The sequence below is a fragment of the Eretmochelys imbricata genome, chromosome 2 (genome assembly GCF_965152235.1).
Source record: "Eretmochelys imbricata isolate rEreImb1 chromosome 2, rEreImb1.hap1, whole genome shotgun sequence".
NCBI lineage: Eukaryota > Metazoa > Chordata > Testudines > Cheloniidae > Eretmochelys > Eretmochelys imbricata.
Genome location: NC_135573.1, coordinates 133940011 through 133967755, shown reverse-complemented (window position 1 = coordinate 133967755; position 27745 = coordinate 133940011). Strand labels below are relative to the sequence as shown.

Below are 27745 nucleotides of genomic sequence, written 5' to 3'. Positions count from 1 at the left end.
TAATCTTGAAGCCAGATAGGTCTTGCCCCCACTGTTTCCCTTGGAAGGCTGTTCCAGAACTTCACTCCTCTGATGGTTAGAAACCTTCATCTAATTTCAAGTCTAAACTTCCTGATGGCCAGTTTATATCCATTTGTTCTTGTGTCCACATTGGTACTGAGCTTAAATAATTCCTCTCCCTCTCTGGTATTTATCCCTCTGATATATTTATAGAGAGCAATCATATCTCCCCTCAGCCTTCTTTTGGTTAGGCTAAACAAGCCAAGCTCCTTGAGTCTCCTTTCATAAGACAGGTTTTCCATTCCTCGGCTCATCCTAGTAGCCCTTCTCTGTACCTGTTCCAGTTTGAATTCATCCTTCTTAAACATGGGAGACCAGAACTGCACATAATATTCCAGTGAGGTCTCACCAGTGCCTTGTATAATGGTACTAACACCTCCTTATCTCTACTGGAAATACCTTGCCTGACGCATCCCAAGACCGCATTAGTTTTTTTTACTGCCATATCACATGGGTTGCTCATAGTCATCCTGTAGTCAACCAATACTCCGAGGTCCTTCTCCCCCTCCGTTACTTCTAATTGATGCGTCCCCAGCTTTTAACTAAAATTTTTCTTATTAATCCCTAAATGCATAATCTTACACTTCTCACTATTAAATTTCATCCTATTACTCTAGTTTACAAGGTTATCCAGATCCTCCTGTATGATATCCTGGTCCTTCTCTAAATTGGCAATGCCTCCCAGCTTTGTGTTATCCGAAAACTTGATTAGAACACTCCTACTTTTTGTGCAGAGCTCAGTAATAAAAAGATTGGTCCCCAAACCGATCCCTGAGGAACTCCACTGGTAACCTCCCTCCAGGCTGACAGTTCACCTTTCAGTAGTACCCGTTGTAGTCTCCCCTCTAATCAATTCCTTATCCACCTTTCAATTTTCATATTGATCTCCATCTTTTCCAATTTAACTAATAATTCTCCATGTAGCACTGTATCAAAAGCCTTACTGAAATCTAGGTAAATTAGATCCACTGCATTTCCTTTGTCTAAAAAATCTGTTACTTTCTCAAAGAAGGAGATCAGGTTGGTTTGGCATGATCTACCTTTTGTAAAACCATGTTGTATTTTGTCCCATTTACCATTGACCTCAATGTCCTTAACTACTTTCTCCTTCAAATTTTTTTCCAAGACCTTGCATACTACATATGTTAAACTAACAGGCCTGTAGTTACCCTGATCACATTTTTTCCTTTCTTAAAAACAGGAACTATGTTAGCAATTCTCCAAACATATGGTACAACCCCTGAGTTTACAGATTCATTAAAAATTCTTGCTAATGGGCTTGCAATTTCATGTGCCGATTCCTTTAATATTCTTGGATGAAGATTATCTGGGCCCCCAGATTTAATCCCATTAAGCTGTTAAGAGTTTTGCTTCTTCCTCAGATATGGTAATATCTACCTGCATATAATCATTGCCATTTGTCATGCTACCATTATCCCTAAGATCCTCATTAGCCTCATTAAAGACTGAGGCAAAGTATTTGTTTAGCTATTGGGCCATGCCTAGATTATCCTTAACCTGCACTCCATCCTCAGTGTTTAGCGGTCCCACTTCTTCTTTCTTTGTCTTCTTCTTATTTATATGACTATAGAACCTTTTACTATTGGTTTTAATTCCCTTTGGAAGGTCCAATTCTACTTGACTTTTAGCCTGTCTCACTTTAACCCTACATGTTCTGACCTCAATAAGGTAGCTTTCCTTGCTGATCCCTCCCATCTTCCGATCCCTGTATGCTTTCTCCTTTTTCTTAATCACCTCTCCGAGATGCTTGCTCATCCAGCTTGGTCTCCAACTCCTGCCTATGAATTTTTTCCCCTTTCTTGGGATGCAGGCTTCCGATAGCTTCTGCAGCTTTGACTTGAAGTAATCCCAGGCTTCCTCTGCCTTTAGATCCATAAATCCTTCAGTTCAATCCACTTCCCTAACTAATTTCCTTAATTTTTGAAAGTCAGCCCTTTTGAAATCAAACCCTAGACGCAGATTTATTTTTGTTTATCCTTCCATTCAGTTTGAACTGAATTAGCTCATGATCACTTGAGCCAAGGTTGTCCCCTACAACCATTTCTTCTATGAGGTCCTCACTACTCACCAAAACCAAATCTAAAATGGCATCCCCTCTAGTCGGTTCAGCAACTACTTGACGAAGGACTCCATCAGCTATCACTTCCAGGAAAATCTGAGCCCTATTATTATTACTAGCATTTGTCCTCCAGTCTATATCTGGGAAGTTAGTCTCCCATGATCACGCAGTTTCCATTAGTATTTACTTCATTAAAAACATTAAAGAGGGCTCTATCTGTATCCAAATTAGATCCTGGCAGTCTGTAGCACACCCCAACCACTATCACAGGGGGGGCTCTAGTAGTTTTCTTCCCCAATGTGATTTTTGCTCAGACGGACTCTGTCTTATCCCTTCCATCGCTTCTTATTTCTTTACACTCTACCTCATCACTGATATACAGTGCTACTCGACCACCTTTACCTTCTGTCTTTCCTAAACAACACATACCCTTCAATATCTGTAGTCCAGTCATGACTACTATTCCACCATGTTTCTGTTATCCCTATAATATCTGGTTTCACTTCATGCACCAGTAGCCCTAGTTCAGGGGTTGGCAACCTGTGGCACACGTGCAAAAGATGGCATGCAAGCCGATTTTTAATGGCACGCTGCTGCCAGACAGTCCCAGCCACCGGCCCCGCTCAGCCCGCTGCCGAACCCAGGCTGGGATCCCGGCAGGCAGCAGCGTGCCATTAAAAAACATGCCTCCCCACCCCCCCGCTGGGGCAGGGTGAAGAAACTTGGTCCTGCCGGTTGCTGCTGCAGAGCAGGCAAGCTCCCTGCTCCCCTGCCTCTTCCCCCAGCGTGCTGGGTTCCTGCCCCTCCTCCTCTCTCTCCCTGCTGCCGATCAGCTGATGGCCCTTGCAGGGGATGGGGAGAAGTGGAGCCGCAGTGCGCTCCCTGCCTTGGGGAGAAGGTGGAGAAGAAATGGGGATGGGGCCATGGGGACGGCGGGTGGAATCAGGGTGTATCCCCTCCAGCCTCCTGCCATGAGCCTCTCAGGGCAAGGGGCTGGGAACACCACCACGACCCCAGCCCACACCCCCAGCCCTGACTCCAGCCCCCCCCACACCCCATGTCCTGACTGTTGCACCCCCCACATTCCCACCCGCACCCTGAGCACCAAATGGGAGCTCCTGAACACCCCCACTCACATTCCTACCTGCACCCCTTGCACCAAATGGGAGCTGCCCAGGTAAGCGCTCCACCCTCAAACCTCCTGCCCCAACCCTGAGCCCCCTCCCTCATTATAGCTCCTGGCCAGACCCTACACCCCAACCCCCAGCCTGCTCCTTCACCCCCAGCTCTGTGCTCAGTGCACTCCCACCCTTAGCTCAGTGCAGACAGAGAGAGAGAGAATGGGCTAGAACCAGGGAGAAGGTAGTACCCACTGTATATGGGCAGGGCCAGGATCCCAGACCAGCAGCGGGCTGAGTGGGGCCGGCAGCTGGGATCCTGGCTGGCAGGAGCCGGCGGACGGAACCCCAGATCGGCAGCGGGCTGAGTGTCAGCAGGCTGAGCCGCTCAGCCCACTGCCGATCTGGGGTTCTGGCTGCCGGCCCCTTGCTAGCCGGGTTCCTGGCTGCAGGCCCCGCTCAGCCTGCTGCCAGCCTAGGTGAATGGAACCCTAAGCTGGCAGCGGGCTGAGTGGGCAGGCAGCGTAAGATCAGCATTTTAATTTAATTTTAAATGAAGCTTCTTAAACATTTTGAAAACCTTGTTTACTTTACATATGACAATAGTTTAGTTATATAATATATAGACTTATAAAGAGAGACCTTCTAAAAAATGTTAAGATGTATTACTGACACGCAAAACCTTAAATTAGAGTGAATAAATGAAGACTCGGTACACCACTTCTGAAAGGTTGTTGACCCCTGCTCTAGTTCCTCCATTTTGTTACCGAGGCTCCTCGCATTGGTGTACAAATATCTTAATTTTTGCTGTTTGGCCTCGCTCACATTCTTTACCTGATTAGGCCCGGTCATTTTACAGCCATTATGACCTACTAGACTGGTATCCACACTGCCCTTCCTCCTTATGTCCATTCTCTTACCCACGGCTGTATCCTTTCTTACTTTGAGAGGGAAGAAAACAATGTTAAAATCCGGTGTGGAGATTACCTGGACATCTGCCAACCCTCTCCCCCAAATTCCTAGTTTAAAGCTCTCTTAATCAGTTCTACCAGCCTCCATCCTAGAAGTCTATTTCCTTCCCTACTCAGATGAAGTCCATCCCGAGAGAACTGTCTTCTGTCCATGAATGCCTCCCAGTGGCCATATATCCCAAAGCCCTCCTTATAGCACCACTAGCTGAGTCATCTGTTGATAAGTCATAATCTTGTCACACCTTTGTTCCCCTTCTCTAGGAACAGGCAGAATCCCACTGAAGATCACCTGAGCCTCGATTTCCTTAAGCGTCTTCCCCAGCCTGGCATAGTCTCCCTTGATATGTTCCAGCGAGAATCTAGCCGTATCATTTGTTCCCACATGAAGGACGATCAGTGGATTCTTTCCCGCTCCCTTTAGAATCTTCTTCAACCTCAGGTCCACATCCTGTGTCTTAGCACCTGGAAGACAGCACAGCCTTTCTAGTCTCTGGATCAGCTTTGGTTACAGGCCTGTCCATTCTTCTCAGTGAGGAGTCCCTGATCACGTAGACCTGCCTTTTCCTGGTGATGGTGTGATTCTCCGGTCTATCCCATGTTCCTTCTGGCTGCAAGTTCTTTCCATTCCTATTCTCCCTTGTAATCCTCTTCAACCCATGCTGTATCCTCCTGGGGCTCATATTTGGTGCAGTCTCCATTGACGCTTCCCCTTTTCCGATAGGACTACCCGCTCTTCTCTTCTTCCTTGCCCTTCCACCTTCAGTGACCACCTGCTGAGCCCCTTCTTCATTTTCCAACTCTGTAAACCTGTTCTTGAGCTCTATTTCTCCTTCACTTGCCTGTCTTTTCCTCTGCCTGGTTCTCTTAGTCACATGTTTCCACTGTCCATAGACATGTAATGCAAAATACGTTGAATGAGTCTTCTCTAATTTTATTTAAATACTTTGATTTGGTGAGCTTAGCTCTCTATAAATGGCTATACATTCTAAGTTTTTAAAATGAGTCCGAACTTTTAAATTCCTGAATACTTAAAATTTTTATCCATATGTTGACTTGAGAAATTGCAGGGGAGGGGTCTCGTTCTATCCAGCTCATTCATTATATTAGACTTGGACAGGTGCACAGGTCTTGTATAAATGAATGACATGAGTGATTTTCAATCTCCAATATAAATACTGACTTCGCAGGAGCCAGTTCTCTAATATGGCTCACACATGTGCAATACTGTTATATCATCATATATCCTATCATATCATATATTGGTGTTTTAGGACTCTGGCTCCAAATCATTTGAGGCGCTAGTCACTAATTGATAGTACTGCCTATCCATAAAACACACTTTGCTTGGCTCCCAAAGAATAAGGGAACTTAATCATGTTAATGGTACAGTGTAATTTTATATTTAGATGACAAGTACTGTATAGGTGAGCATATTTGTTTCCATTTTGTATGTCACGGATATTAATCTATTAATAATAATGGTCTAAGATGAAATTGAAGTTTTGCGACTAATGTTTCGGGAGATTGTGATCAGCTGGAGTAATCCAGTATTCTGCTTGATTAAGGCAATGTGAATGCCCTTTAGGTGTGAGCTCAGATGGTTAGTCTGAGCTGCTGCCTGTGCCACAATGTCCACGCTGCTATTTTTAGTGTGCTATCTTGAGCTAAGATCGTGTGAATCTGTCTACCCAGGCTGGGACACCTCTCAGCTGCAGTGTAGACATATGCTTAAGGGCCTGATTCAAAACTTGAAATCAATTGAAAGACTTTTATTGACTTCAGTGGGTTTTTGATCAGGCCCAAATGGCTGTTATGGCTTTTCATAGTAAGAAGGTTGGGTGGGTGAAAGGAGCCTTTTGTGAGAACCGGAAGAAACAGATTCTATATAAATTTTTTATTAGAACTCCACTTTAATAGTGTCTGGTCACTACAAAATCTAGCGTGGATGTGAACAGTCCCCTGCACTCTTTTGGAAGAACAAACATTTCTTTCTAAATCACAACAAAGTGAGTCTGGTGTGGGTCAAATCTTGCAAATCTTGTTTATGAAAAAGCCGCTAAAGACAACTTCATTTTTAATCTCAATGAAAGAGGCTCCTCAGTGACCCCTGAAGGCATGCCAATGGAATCTTCCAGCATATGCCTCAGTAAACAAGAAATGATCCAGTGAGGTACTCTAACAAAGATTGATGTGTCCACCCAATTAGAGGGATATAAAGAGTTCTCCGTTGAATTCTGAGTTCATTTAGGTTGCTCTGTTGTTTCCACAAACTAATGCTGAAGCGCTGCTGGAAGGATATTGTTGGCATCAACAACTGACTTGTGCGTTAATTCTTCTATATAACAAGTGTTATTCTATCCATGCTGAAACAGCTACTTTAAAAAAAAATAAATCTGAATATTGGAATGAAGCCAGCCATTTCTCTCAACTCAAGGACTAAGTACAAGAGCTTCCCTATAGCATTGCTATAAAAACAGCTGAGAAGGCTCTTAAACTATAAACACCTATTTTCAGGTGCTTATAACTTCCAAAATTTACTTTTTGGAGCCCAAGTTTCTCATGCCAAAAATATGTGGGTTTGGTTTCTGTGCGTGGAATGCTCTTGGCACAATGAGGTTAACTCAAGTGGTCAGTTGGAGTTCTGAAAATCAGAACTTTCAGACTGTTTCCTTTTTCTTTTGGAACATTTCTTCCATTTTCCATTTTAGCCCAAAGTGTTGACTTGTATTGCTTCAGAATGAGTTTCCTCATGGCATCTTGATAGAAAATGAGAAATAAAGGCCATTTTCTCTAACTATAGAGAATATTTCCATTCCTGAACAAGCACACTACGTGTCTTTTATAGAACAATATTTAAAGCAGTCATATGAGGGACATTAGGCAGGATATTACCAAAATACAACAAGCCACACAGAAATCAGGTTACGTTTTGTTGTTTCAGCCAGGTACTCAGTTGTGTGAGTCCTACATTAGCGCCTGAAGCACTTCGGGATATGCTCTTAAGTCTTGTAGACACTCTTTAAGCCTTCAGTGTGACAAAATGTTGCAATTAAAGATGTACTACCTTAACTACGGTTCCAGCAAAAGAAAGTACATCATGTGCTGTACAGGGTGCACTGAAAGTTCAGAAATACATGACATTGGTATGTGTGTAATTCTGTTTCCCAGACTACAAATGAAACACTAACTTGTGAAGCAAATAATCTAAATCTATCAGCAAACCATTACAATATAGCACCTCAAAAGAAGAGCAGCTGATCTGCTTTTTACTTGTAAACCAGTGAGGAGCCTGCATACATGTAGGATGATGGACCTATTGGGTTGTTACAGATAGATGTGTGGACCTCCTCTCTGTAGAGAATGAGTTAAGTATTTCTGGGGGGGGGGGGAGTTATGTGCAGTTCTTACCTTAATTATGATCATCAGTGATTTAATTCAGATACAATTATAAATCCTTCATATGCACAGCATTTTGCAGGACCAGCTAACATAAGTCTTTGACTATTAAAAAACAAACACACACATTTTCCCTAAAAGAAAATCTACCAAGTCTCTTCTGAACCCTTTTGTCATAATGTGTATTTGTCTTTACAATGGAAGAGGAAATTAATACTCCAAAACACATCATCAGCATTTAATCAAAGGCCCTAATATCTCATTCTGTTACTTACAGATTATAGAGAAGTTGAACACTTAAATGATAAACTCCTGAGGTTTAAATAGACCATTACTGGAGGATCCTTTATGAAACAACATGAAAACTAAGCGTGAGATAAACAGAAAGAAAGATATACTGTAATGTATAGTCCTTACCTTTTTCATACAATAAAAGTTCATTGTGATGGGGTGTACAACCCCACACTGGGCTGGAAAGGGTTAAAGGACAGTACTGGGCCCAAGTAGCCCCCCACCTCTGGCCTGCACATTATTAACTGGGTTGAAAAAGGGAGCAACCCAGCTCAGAATGGGGAGGCTGAAGCTGAGGGTTCCTGAGAAAGGGGCCGGAGAAGCCTTCCTGAGGGAACAGTACTATATGCTGAGTGCAGCTGGGGTTGATCGTTTGGTTTCTTTTTCTTTTACCTGGGACCAGAAGCTGAGGGAGGAAAGCAGCAGGAGGAGGTGACCCAGGGAGGGTAACTTAGAGGCCCCTTCAGAGGCTAAACATCTAGGGCCCTGGGTCAGATCCTGGTGGAGCAGGCAGGCCTTGGCTCCCCTCCCACTGCCCCAGCTACTGTGTAGGCGCCAGTCACTAGGCTACCCAGCCCTCCCAAGGACCCTATTGCAATTATACAATATAAAAACAATTCACTTAACTTACTTTAAACATGTCAGATCCTCCCCTCTGCTTTTTAAGTAAACTGAAGCCAGCAATTGTAAAGCCCGATGTAGGCTTTCTCCTGAACAAGCTTAGCCTACTTTGCTTGGATTGGCCTATTCTTGACTTTTAGGTTCAACAGAGGACTATCGTGTTAATGGATTCCCTATGTGCGAGATTATTTTTTTAACTTTTTTTGTTTCCATTGTTTATGGAGTTGTGGGTCACTGACCCACTAGCAATTCAGTAATATACAACTCAGAGGTCCAAAGTGTAGATATTGGTCTTGAGTCATTGGCCTTTGTGTCCATAAGCTTATTTGCTGTTGTCTAGTCACAGTCATGGTTGCCAAGTATGCCTGCATGCCAAAGTCTTGAGTATATAAATGAACCAATGTGTGTTTAATATTGAGGTTTTTTTTGTTTAAGGCTCTGGCACAGGAAACTGCTGAAACTAAAATTCTGAATTAATTTCAGAAACACCATATTGCAGTGGTGACTGAAATACCATCCTTAAGGATGAATAATTCTAATGGAATCAGATTAAACATTCTGTAGGTTGGAATTCATGCATCTGAGGCTACTTCATTGCACTTCACATTCATTTAAAAAATACTTACAGTTAGAGGTCTGGTCTCTTTTGTCGCTATATATTACTTGCTTACATGTGTTAATTCCTACGGCATCATACCTTCCTGTCCCTGAAGATGTAGTAATGAGTGCACTGTTACCTGGTAGGCATACAATTAAATGCCTTAACAATTGCAGAGTATCCTAGAACAAGCAGCTGCTCTTTTGAGTTGGCCAGTGGCCACTTTGTCAACTGGATCTTGTTGAAATTGTCCTATGGGTCAGTTAACTCCCTGGGTTTGATTTTTTTTTTTCTACTTATGGTTAATTATTTTCTAAATGACTACTCAGAGCAGGAGTTTCAAATCCTCCATAGGATTTGGATTAGCCCTATTATTGGAGTTTTAATTTGTAAATGCCTTGTTTTTAAATATTTGGAGGAAAATTCTTTCATATACATTTCACTTTGTGCCCCAAATCCTGGGCCAGACACAACGTGTAAGCTTGAATGTACAAAATAGAACTTAACCAATTTAGTTTCAGTGAGAGAATTCAGACCTTAATTCTCTCAGTCCTACTCTGCTGCATGCAAAAGTTTATAATTTTTATATTTCAGTTTATATTTCTAATATAAAATTCTAACCGGTAACTAGGCTCCATGCATCATTTAACTCCACTTTGTCAATTACAATCTCTTTCCCCAGGGCAGCTTTTGTTCCTCCAAGAGGACAGTTGCTGCAGCAGATCTTTCTTTTTGCACCTTGGCTTTCATTTTCTATTGGCAGGAGCAGGGGCCACTCTACCTAGAGAAAAACTAGGTAGCTGCCTGGGCTAGCACATTCTGCTTGAGGAAGTTGGGCCAAACCTGAATGGTGCTGTGATCCCCATGCACCAGGATGCAGTGCCACTCTCACTCATGGCAGAGGGTTGGCCGAGTCAAACCTGAGTGAGTGGTGATGTGACTTGGTGCTCCCACTTCTACCATAACCATGGAACCATCAGAAGGCTTGCTGTGCCTCCCCACCCCTGCAAGTTAAATAGTGACCGTAATATAATGACCTTTCACATTCCTGTGGTGGGAAGGACTCCTCAACAGCCCAACACTGTGGCATTTAATTTCAGAAAGGGGAACTATGCAAAAATGAGGAGGTTAGTTAAGCAGAAATTAAAAGGTACAGTGACTAGAGTGAAATCCCTGCAAGCTGCATGGACACTTTTCAAAGACACCATAATAGAGGCTCAACTTAAATGTATCCCCCAAATTAAAAAACACAGTAAAAGAACTAAAGAAGAGCCACCGTGGCTTAACAACCATGTAAAAGAAGCAGTGAGAGATAAAAAGCCATCTTTTAAAAAGTGGAAGTCAAATCCTAGTGAGGTAAATAGAAAAGAGCATAAACACTGCCAAATTAAATGTAAAAACGTAATAAGAAAAGCAAAAAAGGAGTTTGAAGAACAGCTAGCCAAAAACTCAAAAGGTAATAACAAAATGTTTTTTAAGTAATCAGAAGTAGGAAGCCTGCTAAACAATCAGTGGGGCCCCTGGACGATCAAGACACAAAAGGAGCACTTAAAGACGATAAAGTCATCACCGAGAAACTAAATTAATTTTTTGCTTCAGTCTTCACGGCTCAGGAAGTTAGGGAGATTTCCAAACCTGAGCCGTCTTTTTTAGGTGACAAATCTGAGGAATCGCTTGAGGAGGTTTTGGAATTAATTGAGAAACTTAACAATAGCAAGTCCCTGGGACCAGATGGCATTCACCCAAGAGTTCTGAAAGAACTCAAAAGTGAAATTGTGGAACTATTATCTATGGTTTGTAACCTGTCCTTTAAATCAGCTACTGTACCCAATGACTGGAAGATAGCTAACGTAACGCCAATATTTAAGAAGGGCTCTAGAGGTTTATCCTGGCAATTACAGACCGGTAAGTCGAACGTCAGTACTGGGCAAATTAGTTGAATCAATAGTAAAGAATAAAATTGTCAGACACATAGAAGAGCATAAATTGTTGCGCAAAAGTCAACATGGTTTCTGTAAAGGGAGATAGTGAAGACCAAAGCAGACTGTAAAGAACTTCAAAAAGATCTCACAAAACTATGTGAATGGGCAACAAAATGGCAAATGAAATTTAATGTGGATAAATGTAAAGTAACGCACATTGGAAAAATTAACCCCAACTATACATACAATATGATGGGGGGTTAATTTACCTACAACTAATCAGGAGAAAGATCTTGGGGGTCATCATGGATAGTTCTCTGAAGACATCCATGCAGTGTGCAGCGGCAGTCAAAAAAGCCAATCGGATGTTAGGAATCATTAAAACAAGGAATAGAGAATAAGACGGAAAATAACGTATTGCTCTTATATAAATCCATGGTACGCCCACATCTTGAATACTGCGTACAGATATGGTCCCCTCAACTCAGAAAAGATATATTGGCATTAGAAAAGGGCAACTAAAATTATTAGGAGTTTGGAACGGGTCCCATATGAGGAGAGATTAAAGAGGCTAGGACTTTTCAGCTTGGAAAAGAGGAGACTAAGGGGGGATATGATAGAGGTATATAAAATCATGAGTGGTGTGGAGAAAGTGAATAAGGAAAAGTTATTTACTTATTCCCATAATATAAGAACTAGGGGCCACCAAATGAAATTAATGAGAGCAGGTTTAAAACAAATAAAAGAAAGTTCTTCTTTACTCAGCACACAGTCAACCTGTGGAACTCCTTGCCTGAGGAGGTTGTGAAGGCTAGGACTATAACAGGGTTTAAAAGAGAACTAGATAAATTCATGGAGGTTAAGTCCATTAATGGGCTCTGTTTGTCAGAGGGTGGAGATGGATGGCAGGAGAGAGATCACTAGATTATTACCTGTTAAATTCACTCCCTCTGGGGCACCTGGCATTGGCCACTGTCGGTAGACAGGATACTGGGCTGGATGGACCTTTGGTCTGACCCAGTATAGTTCTTATGTTCTTAAAGTCTGACATGCCCCCATGTTAGAGGAACTTCTCTTCTGGGGATAAATAGAAAGGTGGCACACTACAGTTTTGCCGAGGCAGCCTTTGGTCAGGAATGACCGACACCATCAAGCATGCAAACTCTTGTCATTTTTTCCTTTTTTTTTTAAAAACCAAACCCATTGCTGCAGTTGTCATTGTCAAGCAGGGTAGATAGATATATATCAAAATGATTTAAATAATCAATTTTAATCATGATTTAAATCAGCAAGCCAGAAACCCTGATTTAAATATTCACTTTTTAATTGTGTTTTTATTTGTACTTTTTAGCGATTTTTCTAAAGAAAGTTTGATTCTTATTCATTGATAACCATTACAATATGTTGATTTGCCACTAAAACATAGCCTTTACACTAAATTTGGTGCTTCTTTTTACTAAAAATCAGGAAGAGTCATTAAATGTGTACACATTTTATATAAGCAGTTATATAGTTTAACTTATATTTATTCAGATTCTCAATTTTTACATGGTGAAAGATGCATTTTTTATTTACTAGACAATGAACTTGTTTTTTGTGTGATTTGTGTCAAGTTCTATTTGAATGGAAATTAAAATTCAATTGCACAAAATCAGGATTTCAATTTTTTAAAATTAAATAAAAGTACCTTAAATGAGCTGGATACATGAGGGGGAAAAAGGTTATCTAAACATGTTTTGCATGTTATCTGTAGTTACTGAATAGAACTGATTGTTTCTGATCACCCTGTCCTTCAAAATTTTCAAACTAGTAGATCTCATCCTTTCACACCTAGGTTTTATTCACCGATTGGAAAAGGGAAAGAATGTTTCCTGCTTTTTCAACTCCCAATTGGTTTTTCAACTTTCAGTGAACTAGTCACTAAACTGAATTAGTTGAATAATCTGAAATGAAAAATAGTCTCTCTGCACCTGCAGAACAGGTTGATGTCAAAAGCTGATTTCGCATTTCAACAAACTCTGTAGTTTCAGGTGCTTGGCCAGCGACTGCCACCAGTTCAGTGATTTGACTTCCTTTAAAACTTGGCAGTAAACACATTGCTTAATAGTATTTTAGGATGTAATAGATTATAGTAAATTTAGGCTTTAACATATGTTGTCAATTTCAAATTTAATTTTAAATGTTTATTTTTAAATAAGCCTATATAAGAATCTGCTAACGCCACTCACCTCCAGCTATTGTCTACCCATTGGCTGATTGGGAGCTGAGAGTTGGTTAGGTTCTGGTCAGGTCCCCTCCAGCAGTGGGCAAGGGTAGGGTACACCTCAACCAAAGCAGATGAAGTAAGAAGACCTGGGTACTGGTACGATGGGCAGCCAGGCTAGATTTGAGTGGCGTTATGACCCAGCACATGGACTCCTGCTCCCAGTCCTGGGTTGCACTCCATGAGTTTTCAGGAGATAAGTATGAGTATGTGAGATAGGGTTCAAATGCATGAATCTTACAACTCAGTTGTGAGACCTAAGGTGTTTGCTGATTGCACTTAGAAGCTGTAACAGATACAGCAGATACAGTAGTTGGGGGGAATTGGAATAAAAGTGTATTATAAACCATTTGTCCCTTCTGTTAGGATATGGATTAGTGACCTAACCTCCCAGGCTGAATCTTTGATCTGCAGACATTTCTTACAAAAACTTTCAGTTGAGATTTATTCTCCTATTGAGTGGCAGCTGTACCAAAGTTATAAACTGCCTTATCTGCTACTTGATTACTTTGACCCACTTCTTTCAAATGTATAAGTTTCCATTTGGAAGTTGGAGCCAGATTGTGAGAATAGTAGGGGAATGGAGCCTTAGTTTTGGAGAAGCTTTGAAAATATGTAATGACTAGGGCTGTAGTGGATTTGATGTCCTGGCATGCAAAACAAGACTCTCCTACTAGATCATGCTAAGTCAGTTTAAGCACTAATAGTTGTATTTATTAGAGTAGATCAGGAATGCCAAACACAAGCCTGGCTCCAGCTACTAAGTACTTCAGTCTGGACAGGATTGCCAAGCAGTTATAAATTCTTTCTCTGGCTTTCAGGCGGCTGTTGCATTGACTTTGCACTGCTGGAAGCAAGACCATCTAGCACGTGACTGAGAGAAAGCCTAAACCTTTTCTCAAACCATTAATTCTGCTGGGAATGCACAACTCATATGGAGAGGGAGCCTTCATTAATTTATTTCAAAGACTAGAGGATACAATTTAAGGAGTAGACTTGCTGCAGAATGGAAGAAACATGCTCCTAGATCTGGCCACCTACTAACTGCAGTGGAACAAAAGTAGCAATTGGCTTAAATAAGATTGGTGCCTTCACAAGAGAGTGTGGCAACTTGTAGTTAATATCTCTGGAGTTTCTTTTAGTTCTATTTGTGTCTGAGTGTAACAACGGATTTTTTGACAAGCTCTTGTTTCTGGGCTGCTCAGAACTGATGATTTATTCACTTATCTTTTGGTCATCTTACCACTGTTCTTTGCTTTGGAAACCAATTTACATAGGTGGTCTTCATAGTAAGAAGAAATAACATTATCATTACCTTCTCCTAGCAGCCCTAACAAAGTCCAAGGCTGAAGTATTTTTTGCTTTCACACTTCTATTGGCAGGTGCTGACAATGTGGCTCACCAATCAGGTGGAAATAGTCTTCTGCTGCTGCTGCCCCTATTTTTCTCTCTTTGGTAGGACAAATGTGTGGGAAGGAAGCTTGTGTTCTTCTGCAATTTGGGGTTGGTTTGTTTGTTTCATGAGATTCCTAGCCAGAAGGTCTGTCTTTGCCAATGCCAGAGCCAATCAAAGCGGAGCCAGGTGAGATATTGAGAATTTAAGTTAATTGTTTACATGACTGATTTTTGATTATGGAAGACTGTAAATGTTGTGGAACTATTTGGAAAAAACCTTAGCTCATTCTCTCTCCTTGGAGATCCTGATGGGAAAAGTTGCAAATATGCTACCAGTACTGCAGCTTATTTTCTCCCAGGACCCACTAAACACAGCTCACTAGCCTCTGTATCCTCCCCTTCTACTTCCTCATGCTTTCACAATGCAGTGACGCATGAAACGTCACTTGTGCTTGTTTTGCTACTGGCACTAGAATTCTCACTGCTTGGGCTTTGACAAATATTTCCACTTTGCTTTGCGAGTCCACTTAGAAAGGTTAGGAACTTAGGAAGTCTCATCTATATGTGTGGAAAGTTGTAATGTGCACCAAATCTAGTTGATATAAAAGCATCCCATCTAGTATAGTTCAAGAGTGACATGCCACTTTAATGTGTCAAGAGTCCATGGTGATTGTGTGTTTGAAGATGTGTGGGAGCTGTAGATATTTGCCTTTACAGGTCTGTTCCTTAAAAGATATGTATGTACTTTATTACTTGAATGGTAATTCAACATTAGGATTAATGATTACCGAATGACCTACATGAGTCTTATTCTGTTAGACCTCTCTTAAAAAGTGCGCTGGGCTAAAACAGGTTTTTGCAAAGTGTTAGGGCTTGTGTATTAAGGCTGTTTATGAAAATAAAATTGGTTGAGTTAAATGAAATGTCCAGAATATCAACCTATTTGGGCCATCTATGAAATTATTTAAATCTAAAATCCAGTGGTGTCCCCAGGTATTGAAATTTTTTTCTTTAACTTGCATTTATATTTTTTTCTTCTTGCTATGTAGTGAATACTATCAGCTTGAACTTCCTTTACCACTTTTCAATTAGCTTGTACAGAGCTACATAGCAGAAACCACAAATGTACATTAAGATTACTTCATTGGCATCTAATTGCTTGCACTGACCCAATGCTACATTTTCTTTCTGCACAGGCATTTGGCTGTGAATTTCTCCTCCTTTATGAACTATGCTCTGGGGAATGAACAAGAGGTAGCCATGTTGTAATGCTAAGAAAAACAGCAATTAAAATGTCTTTGTCTCTAAAACATTCTTAGCTCTCATTTGGATTATTCTGATTATCTTCTTGAAAATGGGTTGAAGGTTGGACTAAGGTGCTATTGTTTGTTCATTTACTTTAACTTTGACTATCCCTTAACTTCTCAGTGCTTGAAATCACATGGCCACCTTTAAAAGCCCTTCAGAATTTCACTTATGTGCAAACTTGAAAGATAACATTCCTACCTTCCTGCATAACAGGATCCTTGTGTAAATTGTAAGGTTAGGCAGACTTGGAATGGAAGACAACTGGAAGTTGTCTATTTGTGGCAAAATAGGAGGGGATGAATAACTGGCATAGCCAAGGCAGATACTGTGTCTTTTACTGAAAACACTTGTGTGTTTGAATTAAAACAAGGTCATGTTAACGTACAAGTTCTGATTGTAGGGCAATACTGGGTTCTTAGGAATTATTAAATTTCAGATTATAACTTATCTGAATCACAACCAATTTGCAATCTTGTCGTCCTCCTCTTTGCAGGACAAAAAACTTCATGTAGACTGAGCCTAGGCTATCTTCTCACCTAGAGCTGGTGCATCCAGAACAGCAATGTGACACATAGCTGGGGCCTGATACAAAGTCCATTGAAGTCTATAGGAAAACTCCTGTTGACTTTAATGTCTCCTTGGTGAGAGGGAAGCTTGCACAGCCACTACCTATGCTGTACCTGTTCTGTGTAGGAACAGAAGACTTCATTCTTTGGTGATGTCAATTGAACACCTTTTGCAGGTATTAAAAATTCATGTATGAACCTTTTATGTATCCACACAACCCAAACTTAGCAATGACAATGCAATTGTTAAACATTTGTGCCACACATGGGTTTATGAGCATGCATAAACTGTTGTGTTGGTAATACTTCACTATATACAGTTAGATTCTGCTATCTTCCTGGAATGTCATAAGGATACTTCTGAGAGGTTTTTTTTTTTTTTTACTGAGGAGTTGTTTTTAAACACATTAAACTTTTCTTCAGATTACTGCTAATTTGTGTTTACAGAATAATTTGAAATCCTACCTCTGCTCTATAATATGTAGAGGTTAAAGTGTGGATTAATCTATTTATTGTTAAGGCAGGAACCGAACACTCAAGTGATCTTTAAACAGTAATATTTGATGTGAGAGTGTGATGTGAGGGTGTAATTAGATTGTTCATGAAAAGTAAGCTACTTGTCAATATCCTCAACAGCTGATTTTTGGGCCCTGATCCTGCAACATCTTGGGCAGGGCAGACTCCCTTTGAAGTCAATAGCATTATGGTATGGTATTTATGTTGCAGGACTTAAAGGCCTTGAGAATCAGGCTAAATTTTATTGAAACTGATAGACTCCTATTGACTACAGTAGAAACGGGATTGGGGCCCTAAATCAGAATCCATTACAGTAGGTTGAACTTTACAACTGTTCAACAGCAGTAAGATTATATAGAAACTGTACTCTTGGCTTGCCAAACGTTATCCAATTAGCTGACTCACAACATATTGAAGATCAAAAGGCTCTATACTTGAGACAATGTATTCTATGTTTGGTGAAATATTTGATGAGGCTTATCTTGCTCTCTTAGTCACTGTTGGAAATAAGCATATTTGAAGCATGGAACAAAAAATTGCTACTAAAAATTGTAAATATTCCGAGAAGCATTGTCTGGGAATGATTTTGGGGAGAGAGCATGGGAAAAAGGGGGAAACATACATGGATATAAGGAGGGTTGATTGACCCCCTGCTTCCCCCAAAAAGGGGGGGTATACTGTGTGGTAGTTATTTCTGTTGCAGCAGAAATGACTTTGTTACCCAGCCCAGTGAGCAAAATAAAAACAACAACGAATCTGTCAGGAAGAACCTTTAGTGAGAAGCACTACTGCTCATTTGGATTGGAATTGGAATGATGGGGCCTGAAAAAGAACCTGGACTACCAGAAGCCACAGGCCTATCGCCTCTTGATAATCACCTCTCCACGCATGAAACAGCCCTCCCTTGTAAACAAAGCATAGTCCGTCTCCAGTTAGTGTGGAAAGAGAAATCATAGGATCAGGCAACTTGTATACTCCATAAGGGAATGGGTGGGTATGTAAGAGGAGGGGCTGGTTTTCTATTATAGTACTGTAGTTAGAAACAGTGGGATTATTAATCCTTCAGAATAATTCCATTTAACCAAAGAAAAAAGGCTGATACCTAAATTTATCTTTCTCTGTAAATTGTGGGAAAATACAGGTTACTATACTGTGAATCTTTAAATTGACATAGATGTTGATTTTCCTTGTTGCTATGGGAACAGTGCTAACGGATGCTGCAAAAAGATCCGAAACAGTATTTGATTTGAGTCCTTTTCTAGAAACCTGACACCATGTCCACTGAGGACTTGCCTCTCTGGAGCCTGAAGCTCTAAGACTCTTAAGATTGTCTCACTGGCACAGACTCCTTCCCAAAACAAGTCAGTTCCTTTCCCCTGTATGCTTGGCCTTTCATCCAAATGCCAGCAGAGCTCTGTCCATAATGGCTTTCTTGGTTACCATATCTTGGCTTGGCTAAATAAGATGCAGGTATAGAATTTGGGAAACAAAATAAAAATGGAATGATCAGAAATAGCTTTACTATTACAGCTTAATATGATCTTCATGCCATCAGAAAATTTTGTCACAGAGTGAAATAGGCACTCACATACTATAGTGGCAAAGACCATGTAGCTCCCTGGACAGAGTGGCTTAACAAAATAAATCCTAAGAACAAATGCTTGTGTTCCTTTATTTCTTGCAGTTGCCAGTTAGCTTTTTGGAAGTGATGGAGCTGGAAAAAGAAAATTCTTCCTAAATATGTAATGTTCAAACTCAATGGTAAATATATATACAAGTGCTTGAAAGTTAAATTTTTATCTAAATATACAGAGAAATGCCCAGTTTACTATAAGAAGTCTTGTCAGCATAAAATTTTAAATTTGACTGCTAAATATAATTTGATGTTTAGATGGTGTCCTGCATTATACTATTGGTGTCTCAAATACACTATACTGTGTATTGCTGTCCCTTCCTCCCTCAAGAACTGTGGCAAAACAAAATGTATGTCTTATGAGACTATCCTTGTCAGAACAATCTTAAATAAATACGGGGGGAAGAAGTAACAAATTTTACTCTATCAAAGTGTAACATATCAAGAACCATGAGACGGGTGAAGTATGAGGCTGATGTTTATGATATTACTCTTTACAAAATGAGCCTCTCAGACCTTGGCATAGCAAACTATAAACAATTCACTGAAGAGAACAGGAGGACACAGGATAACCAGAGTCCATTCTTAGCATGCTCATGAATTATGGACAAAACACTGCATTAGAAAAGAGCTGTGGAATGGGATTATACACTTGCCTCCTGTGAAAAGAAGACCTAACTCATAATCTTCAATTAGGGTAGGAATTTGAGTAGAGATCAGCCCAAAGCAGGACCACACATATATTCACAACTACTTTTCCTGTTTCGGTGGGGAGAAGGGTTGGGTTTGAATTGCCAGAACCAAATCCAGCTGTGTGATATTTGGGTGTGGGTCAGATCCATAAGCAGAAATATCCTCTTTCCTCAGAGATAAATGTTTGCAGCGATCATCCATAAAGTCTGATATACTGTTCCTTGTTTCTGAATATAGTCTACAGCAAAAGGATTTCTTATTAAAAATCACCATGGATACAGGATCCCTATAATCTTGCAAGACCTCTACTGATTGTCTACAGCTGCAAAAGTTAAACACTGTGCCCAGAACTGCAATGATGTTGACATGGATTTTTTCCTCCAAAATTACAGTGAAGGCCTTAATAAGATGAGCTGATTTTCAGCTGAGGAAGGAGAGAAGGGAGCACTCAGATGCTAGGGTGTTTGTGGGGCCTCAACGTATGACAGTAAGACCAGATTGTGGCACAGTCTCTCAAGCAGTGTGGATTGGCAGGGAGGGGAAGATGTTTGCAATGATACATTTCTTTTCTTTTTTTCTTCCAATCATACCATTGGGGATGGGGAAGCGCAGTTTGCCCATAAACTGCTGGGTTATTGTGGGATGCCCAAAAGACTAGTGTGTTGAACAGAGCTGGTTGGAACATTTTCAGTAAAATTTCATCTAAATTTACATCCCCCCAAAACATTTATCTGTCTTGACAGTCTTCATTGGGAAGAAGATTTTGGATCCAGGGTTGTCTGGTCATTTCTGATGGGAAAGAAAGAGACTTTCTCAAACACACCCTGATGGTTAGAGCACTATGGTGGGTATGGGAAAACCAAGTCCTTTCTCTGTCTGATTTGCAGCAAAGTTTTTTATCCCAGATCATACTGAATTCATCAGAGCAGGGTCTTGAACCTGGATTAGCCTCACCCCAAACTAGTTCCCTAACCATCAGGCTATCAGCATATGGAAAGAAGCACGTCTTCTCAGAAGTGACTGTCTGGAACCCCTCCCAGTTTCCCAAATTGAAAAGCTCATGTTTTAGTATCGGACTCTTCAAGGCCCACTCAGTACTCCCCATCAGTCAGAAAAGGTAGTTAATGGCTCAACACATTAGCCAAGTATTGCATATGTTATCTCTTAGGAATCGAAATGCCACCATAGGAGCAAGGGGCTGTCATTACCTGTCCTGTTACTGCCTCGCAAATAGATGGTTGTGAGTTTTCATGTACACTCGTGCTCCTCTTAGGCTGCCCTTAATGAACAAACTAGAAATATTAGGCCAGATCTCAGGTGGAGTAAATCCGTAATCAACATTATGATACACACCAGCTGGAAATCTGGCCTATTATGTTCCTGTAGTGAAAAATCAGAGAGCACCTTCTGGGTTCTAGACACATTGGGTACTGGACCACACAGTAATGAGGGAGACATAAATGAGATTATCTTGGTTAAGTACTTGGAGCAGAATTCTTTTACATCTATATACCTCCAAAGATAGTACAAAAGGCTTGCATTGATGAGCTGTTAGCAAGATTCTTCAACTTTAACGCTTATGAACAAGTTTTTCTAAATCTGTCCTTGGCAATGCATAGCACCAGATATACTCTAAACCAGCTATGTTTAAATGGTGGGATTAGTGTTTCCAACATATGGAATGTTATAGATGCAAGTGTGAGAATATAACAAAGCAGTGAAGCAGGAAATGCTAATAGATGGGAAAGTATCAGAAAAGTTCTCTGGCTGATTCTAAAATCCCACGCACTTCTGGTTTTGTAAATTTGTCAATAAATGTGAGCTGTGCATGAAATGGAAGGATATTTTGAGCCAAAATGTGATTATGGCAAGTGTAGTGAATATGGGAAAGCTGTGTCTTTTATCAAGAATTCATATTGCATAAGGGTTGCTGGTCTCCACATAGTTCTTGTACTCATTTAAGTGTAGAAACCTATATAAAACTAAACTAATATAACCATCTAGTGTAAATACAGTTATGCCAGTAGAAAGGTGTAGTACAGTATAGTATTTCAGTAAACTTAATCTCAGATGCTCTTTAAAAAACAAACAAAAAAAAGTTCTTGAACAATGTCTGTGTTGCCAAATTATTAGACTAAAGTAATTGAATTTATGCCTAAGGTTATTTAATTTAAATGCTATGGATGAAATTAAGGCTGAGAATTTTTAAAATGATGTAAAGGATTTTTATACCCATTTTCCATTAACTCTGATGGGAATGGGGCACCCTAATCCCTTAGGTAGCTTTGAAAATCGAAACCTGATGGCATAATATTGTTAGTTGTACCATTGCCATTAACAGGAGGAGCGAACATGCATACTCTAGCTTCCCATGAACTCTGCTGCAAATGTGCACCTACATGTCTTTTTTGCAGGTACTTGTTCTACTGTGATTAATGCCATCCCATGGCCAATAAATGTAATTCAACAGCCAACCTTCTTAAAGAGGCAGATTAATGTATTTAATGTTGCCAGTGCTGAAACGAATATGCTAAGTGCTTTTCACCAACGCCGGAAGTGCTACTGACTAGTCGACAACAGTGGTTCTCAAAGCCGGTCCGCTGTTTGTTCAGGGAAAGCCCCTGGCGGGCTGGGCCGGTTTGTTTACCTGCTGTGTCCGCAAGTTTGGCCGGCACATGCTGGCTGCCCTTCCCACAGCCCCCATCGGCCCGGAGCAGCGAACCGCGGCCAGTGGGAGCTGCGATAGGCCAAACCTGAGGACGCGGCTGGTAAACAAACCGGCCCGGCCCACCAGGGGCTTTCCATGAAGTTTTGAGAACCACTTTGAGAACCGGCTTTGAGAACCACTGGTCTACAAGATTAATAATGCCTTCATGTTTAAACTGGTATGTTTCTCATCCAACTATTTGGATTGTAAGCTGTCCAGGTTAGGGAACTGCTTCCCTGTGTGTTTGTACAGTGCCTAGCACAATGAAGCCATTATCCCACTTGGCTTCGTGGATGGTGGGGACTCTTCATGTACTGAACTCCCACACAATAGGGAGGTGTGTGCTGCCTTTCTGGGCTGCATATAACTTATCTGTGTGTGAGGAGGGAGATGGGCAGGCCGACTAGCTGCACTTCACTCCTACCTCCAGCAACCAGTGGAGAACCCACTTAGGCTGTGTCTGTGCTACACACCACTTTTGGTGGCATATAGGGTGCATGTATCCAGGGCCGGATTAACTTTTTGTAGACCCCGTTGGGGCAAGGTGCAGGGGGATGGGATGGTCAGTCTCCAGAGTGAAGGGTGGGCTGGGGGCAATGAGGCACAGCATGGCGGGAGCAGCTCCATTCTGTGAAGGCCAGCAGGAGGGCACTGTTTACAAATCTGCAGCTGCCAGATGCACACTGGCCTGCCTAGCCCTGTGAGGCCAGCATGCCTCTTCTCCTTGAGGGCAGGGCCGCACCACACCGCCCCCCTGACCAGTGCCCCACCCTTATGCCCAGCACCCCCTCGCCCAGAGACCTCCACCACAGATCTCTATGCCCAACCCCCATCCCTCCCAGAGACCTCCCCCACTGGCCTCCCACCACAACTGCACAGCACCCTGTACACCACACCACTCGCCCAGCATCCCCCGCCCATAGACCTCCCCACTGCTCATCACCTTCCTCACAGTTCCACCATCACAGCTGCACAGCATCCCATATTTCTGAGGGGATTCTGAACCAAAAAATTAAAAATTCTGTGCACAATATTTTAAAATTCTGCAAATTTTATTTGTCAATAAATAATTGTGGAGGCTCCACAATGGCAGTGGGGAGCACAGGCCACTGATTGCATGGAGGTGGGAGATTGGCATGGAGATTGCATGGAGGTGGGAGATTGCCCTGCAGCCTGCCACCACCCCATCCCATGCCCCTTCCCCACCGCTCCATCTCCTCCCCAGGCTTGGGGGGAAGGGGGAAACCGCCCCCCCAGCACAAGCTGGCAGAGCAGAGCAGGTTGGGGCTGGGTTGCTGCACTTCCTGCCACCTGGTGATTGCAGGGCGGGCCTGACCCCACACTCACAGGGTGGTGCCAAAACAACCAACAAACAAACGCAACCCCCCCAAATGGGACCCAAACCATACAAAACTGTACTGTGCACTACTCTCAGTTTTTAAGTTACCCTCTGTTGTTTAGCAACCAATTGGCTTCTACAAAAATCAATGGTGTCTGAAAGCCGTGGTGGGCTGCAAAGATGTACCTTTGACTTAATGCTTAGAAACCCACTGAACAATGAAAATGACAGTGCTTTTGGGCCCCTCCCCCCCGAAATATCAGTGCTAGTCTGATGTAACTTATCTGACCTTAACTAATTACACATTCAGTTCACTTTCTGTAGAGTATCCATTCTGTAGAGAACTTCAGTTTCTGGAAGCATACTGATCAATGCACATTCATCCTTCACAATAGAATAGCCACAACACCAATATACAGTCTTAGTTTAGTCTCTGTTCAGAACTTCTTTTTAGTTTTGTAACCCAGCACCATCAAATCTTTTGCCTTCAAGTTCAACACACATGATTTTCTTGGCAACCAATCCTCTTCTAGTGTCCAGCTGTGACCCCAAATGACTTAATATGCTTGACATCCGAAACACAATGCTGTAGGTAACAGAGCCAGAATGCTTCAATAGACAAGTGTAAAACAGAAAACTGTGGGAAAAGTAGAAAGTAGACAAAATGAGTTCAATCATCTAACCAAACTATGCAAAAAATCTACTGGTTTCATTACAAACATGAAACTCCAGCTAGGTTTCTAAGCCTGTGGGATGGGCTATTTTTCTTATGAGGGGTGGGGAAATAAACTCAGGCAAAAGTGGTTTTGGTTGTATTTTGATTTCAGAGTATAGTTGAAACTTTAAATCTGAGTGGGAGTGGGGGTTGCTTGAGAAGACAGAAACCCACATAGACCTATTATACTCATGTTAGGGCTTAAGTATCTGATAAGGATTAGTCTTGCTTAGCTTTATGGAGACCTGCTAGTAATTCATGGAGCATGATACATAAGTAAAGCTTGAATATGTCCATGCACTGAGTTTGAGGAAATGGCTTTGTAACCATTGTTTCAGTATGGAATAAATGTTTTAGTCTGTGACTGGAAGTTCTGCCTATAAAGCTGAATAAATGGTCTTTAGGAGGGATAATACCTCGCCTTTGTGAAGGGATGGGCAATGAGATATGGAACCTTTCAAACAGTGCTTAATTTGTAATGAAAGAGGTGCCGGGGCTCAAACAATTTGGCGCTGGGGCTCAAGTAATTTTTTTTAGTTTCAGAACTGACGTGGCAAGCCTAGAGGTGTCAGTAATTGGTAATCCTGGCTGGTTAGGGTGTAGCTGGAAAGTAACCGCCAATAGTTCTTTGGATATTTGTGATACACCCTGTTGCTCTCAACCCATTCCTGATCAGCAGGTGTGTACATAACAACTGGCATGTTTCAACTTCTAAACAGAGAGGCCCAGGACTCTGCATGGGAATGCAGAATTAACTTTGCTCTACTCCTAAGGTGAGCAGCTTCAGGTCAGATTTGAGACAAAATGGCAGGATAGCTTGAGGAAGCTTGCTGTGCCACTCCCATACTGAACTTGCTCTGTAGAGAGGGAACAAAGTTTTCCAGTCCAGTAGCTTTGTTTCCTTCTTACAAAATTTAAATGCCCTTTAGATAGTGGAAAACTTTCTTTCCTGGTAAATCTAATCTCAGCTGTGGTCTTGTATTTCCATTGATTAAAATACTAAAAACGTCTCTGACAAAAACTACTCTCAATTAAGCCCCTAATCCTTTTTATTAGCAGATCTACCAATAGCTCAATCATGTTATATGAAGGAGGATTGGGCTTTGTTTCTCTAGTTCAGCCCAGTATTTATTTTCCATGAGAAAGTTCAGACTGTAAATGAAGTCAGATTTTTAATTTTACCATCCGATGGGACTGTAGTATTCCACAAACTGTGACTTATATCTCTGGAAGGTCACATGAGATGTGCCCTCATAGTAAAGACTTTAGTTACACATACTTTTTAAACAATTACTCTGAATTTGTATGTCTGATAATGCTTTGCAGCATATTGCTGAGATGTTTGCTGAGGCAGAGTTGTAATTCACAATGTTTGTCAATGTAACTCTCTGAAATATGTGCCCTGGTTCTACAATGAGAAAGTAACCCTCTAGAATTGTAAACCTTGTTTTCTTTGGCTACTAGCTTGCAGGGAGCAGATCTTGGTCTTCATCTAGTTACAGCATTTTGGTATTTGTGTCCTCTCATCAGAGCATATCTCCAACAACTGAGGATCCTGAACAGTAACTGTGGACATGATATGTTGGTATGCAATACCCTGGTGACCTTTTGGTAAAATTTGTTAAATCTAGAGTTTAGTAAAGCAAAACCAACTATAGTGTCTTTGAACTAGTATTCCTAATTCACAACCCACAATTCAGTTCAAGGCTTCTGGGTCTCCTTGTGCCCCTATTGGCCTCAGCCAGCTTCCTTATTACGCTGATTAGAAGGGGATGTCATTGACAGAGCCCAAGCCAGTAATCTGCTTCTGACTTATCCTTTCCTGAGAGCAGAGTCTAATATCCTTCTATTTTCTGAACTAGGGACACTGGCCCCCCAGTCCTGTAAAGCTACTCTGTGTGGGCAGACCTCAGGGAAGTCAATGGGGCTCTGCCTGTGCAGAGGTCCCACCCCTACATGCTGCTTACAGTAGTTGGCACCATCAATTCCAAAGCATCCAATCTTGACCAAAATACTGGGGGCTTATTCTAAGGTTCTAGTTAAAATTCAGTCTTCTAAATTTTGAATCATCACTCTTTGAAACAGTTCCCTTAAAATGACAGAATTGCATCCTTTTGTCACAGATTACTGAAATGTGTATTTAGCATTGCTAACAGCTTTTACTATTTGAGTTAAGCGACACAATTATTCTTAACGGTGTCCTTTTGTAAAGGCTGTATTTCAGCTTTGCAATATTAACTGTGTAACCAATAAGGCAGGTGCGAAGAGCTGAACTGATCATGGCTAAAATGTTCAAAAGCACTTAAGTCCGAAAGATTTTGGCACACAAGTCTTTGGGATGTAAGCTAAATAGTGACTGAAGTGCTTCTGAAATTTCCCCCCTATATAAATAAAAATGAGTACTTCAGAAAACAAATTAATCTTTCCTCTGTCTCTTATGTGGAAAAACCCTGCTCTCTGTTGCAGCATTGTAATAACACATTGATTTATACATTAGTTACCTAGTGAAGAGGATAATACATAATACAAACATGCCATTTAGAAGTGGCAACAGTACTCTGAACAGATTTCAGAACTTTTTTTTTTTCTAATCTAGACAATAGAAAGCAGCTACTTATAGCAAAACAGATTTGCTGATTAACTAATAATTGTGATGTAATCAGGTTGGGGGGGAGGAGTGGAGAAGAATGTCTGGAACAAACTGTCAAAATGGCCAACCACGCCGCTAATTTCAAGTTCCCATAGATTCAATTGTGGTTTCTTTATGCTCCATAACTTATTAACATGGCAGTAAATTTCAAATGACTAATGTATTAGAATGCTCTAAGAAAACTAAGAGAGCAACAGAAAGTGCAAGTGAATAATGAAAGGCAAACAGTAACAGACTCTTAAAAACTCAGAAGACTGATGGATGAAAATGAATTATGTATGCAATCTTGCAGTGATTTACAATAACTAGTTAGCAGATTAGTTTATCAATGTCACAATGAAGGATGGTGAGACTCAATTGGTGTTCTCTGCTCCCCACAGAGACTTCTTAAGGATCTCTGATTCAAGACTAAAAAATTCATAATCTTTCTAGAAATTAGTCACTTGAGAGTGACGTCTTTTTAAGATCTGCTCATGTTAATTTGAGGATGAAAAATTGGTAAGCTTGTCCTTTCTTTAGGCTAGCATCAGCGACACTGGCAGACTCTCTCTCTCTCTCCTTTCACACTTTTGAATATATCAAGTACACGGCACTTCAGCTTCCTTTTCTCCATTCCCACCCCTTCTTTGTGGCCTTATTCAGAGGTTCTTTTTCAGGCTTGTTTCTACTGACTAGGAATGATACCAGCTGTGTCTGACTCTTGAATGCAGAGGTTAATTAATTCTTTAGCTTGCTTCATTTTACTTGGTGCTCATCTCAAGAGAAACAGAGGCATATGTAGTCTATACACATGGATTCTAAATAGTTGACTAGTTACTCAGTGTATTATTTGTACTTTGCAATATTCTACTGAATGACAGGTTAGTGATAGTGTCTCTGTGTCAAAACATTAATATATCCAAT

General features: G+C 41.1%; 1 protein-coding gene across 2 annotated transcripts in view; it reads left to right on the top strand.

Annotated features, from left to right (window-relative positions):
* BASP1 (brain abundant membrane attached signal protein 1) overlaps positions 1 to 27745 on the top strand; it is a 71521-nt gene that overhangs the window by 18900 nt on the left and 24876 nt on the right. Inside the window, exon 1 of one of the 2 annotated variants that reach the window (XM_077809164.1) lies at positions 16693 to 16765. The exons of the other annotated variant lie outside the window; for it this stretch is intronic. The gene's annotated coding sequence lies outside the window, so the exon portion shown is untranslated. Of the gene's footprint in view, positions 1 to 16692; positions 16766 to 27745 lie in introns of those variants that run through there. 2 annotated transcript variants of the gene reach the window in all.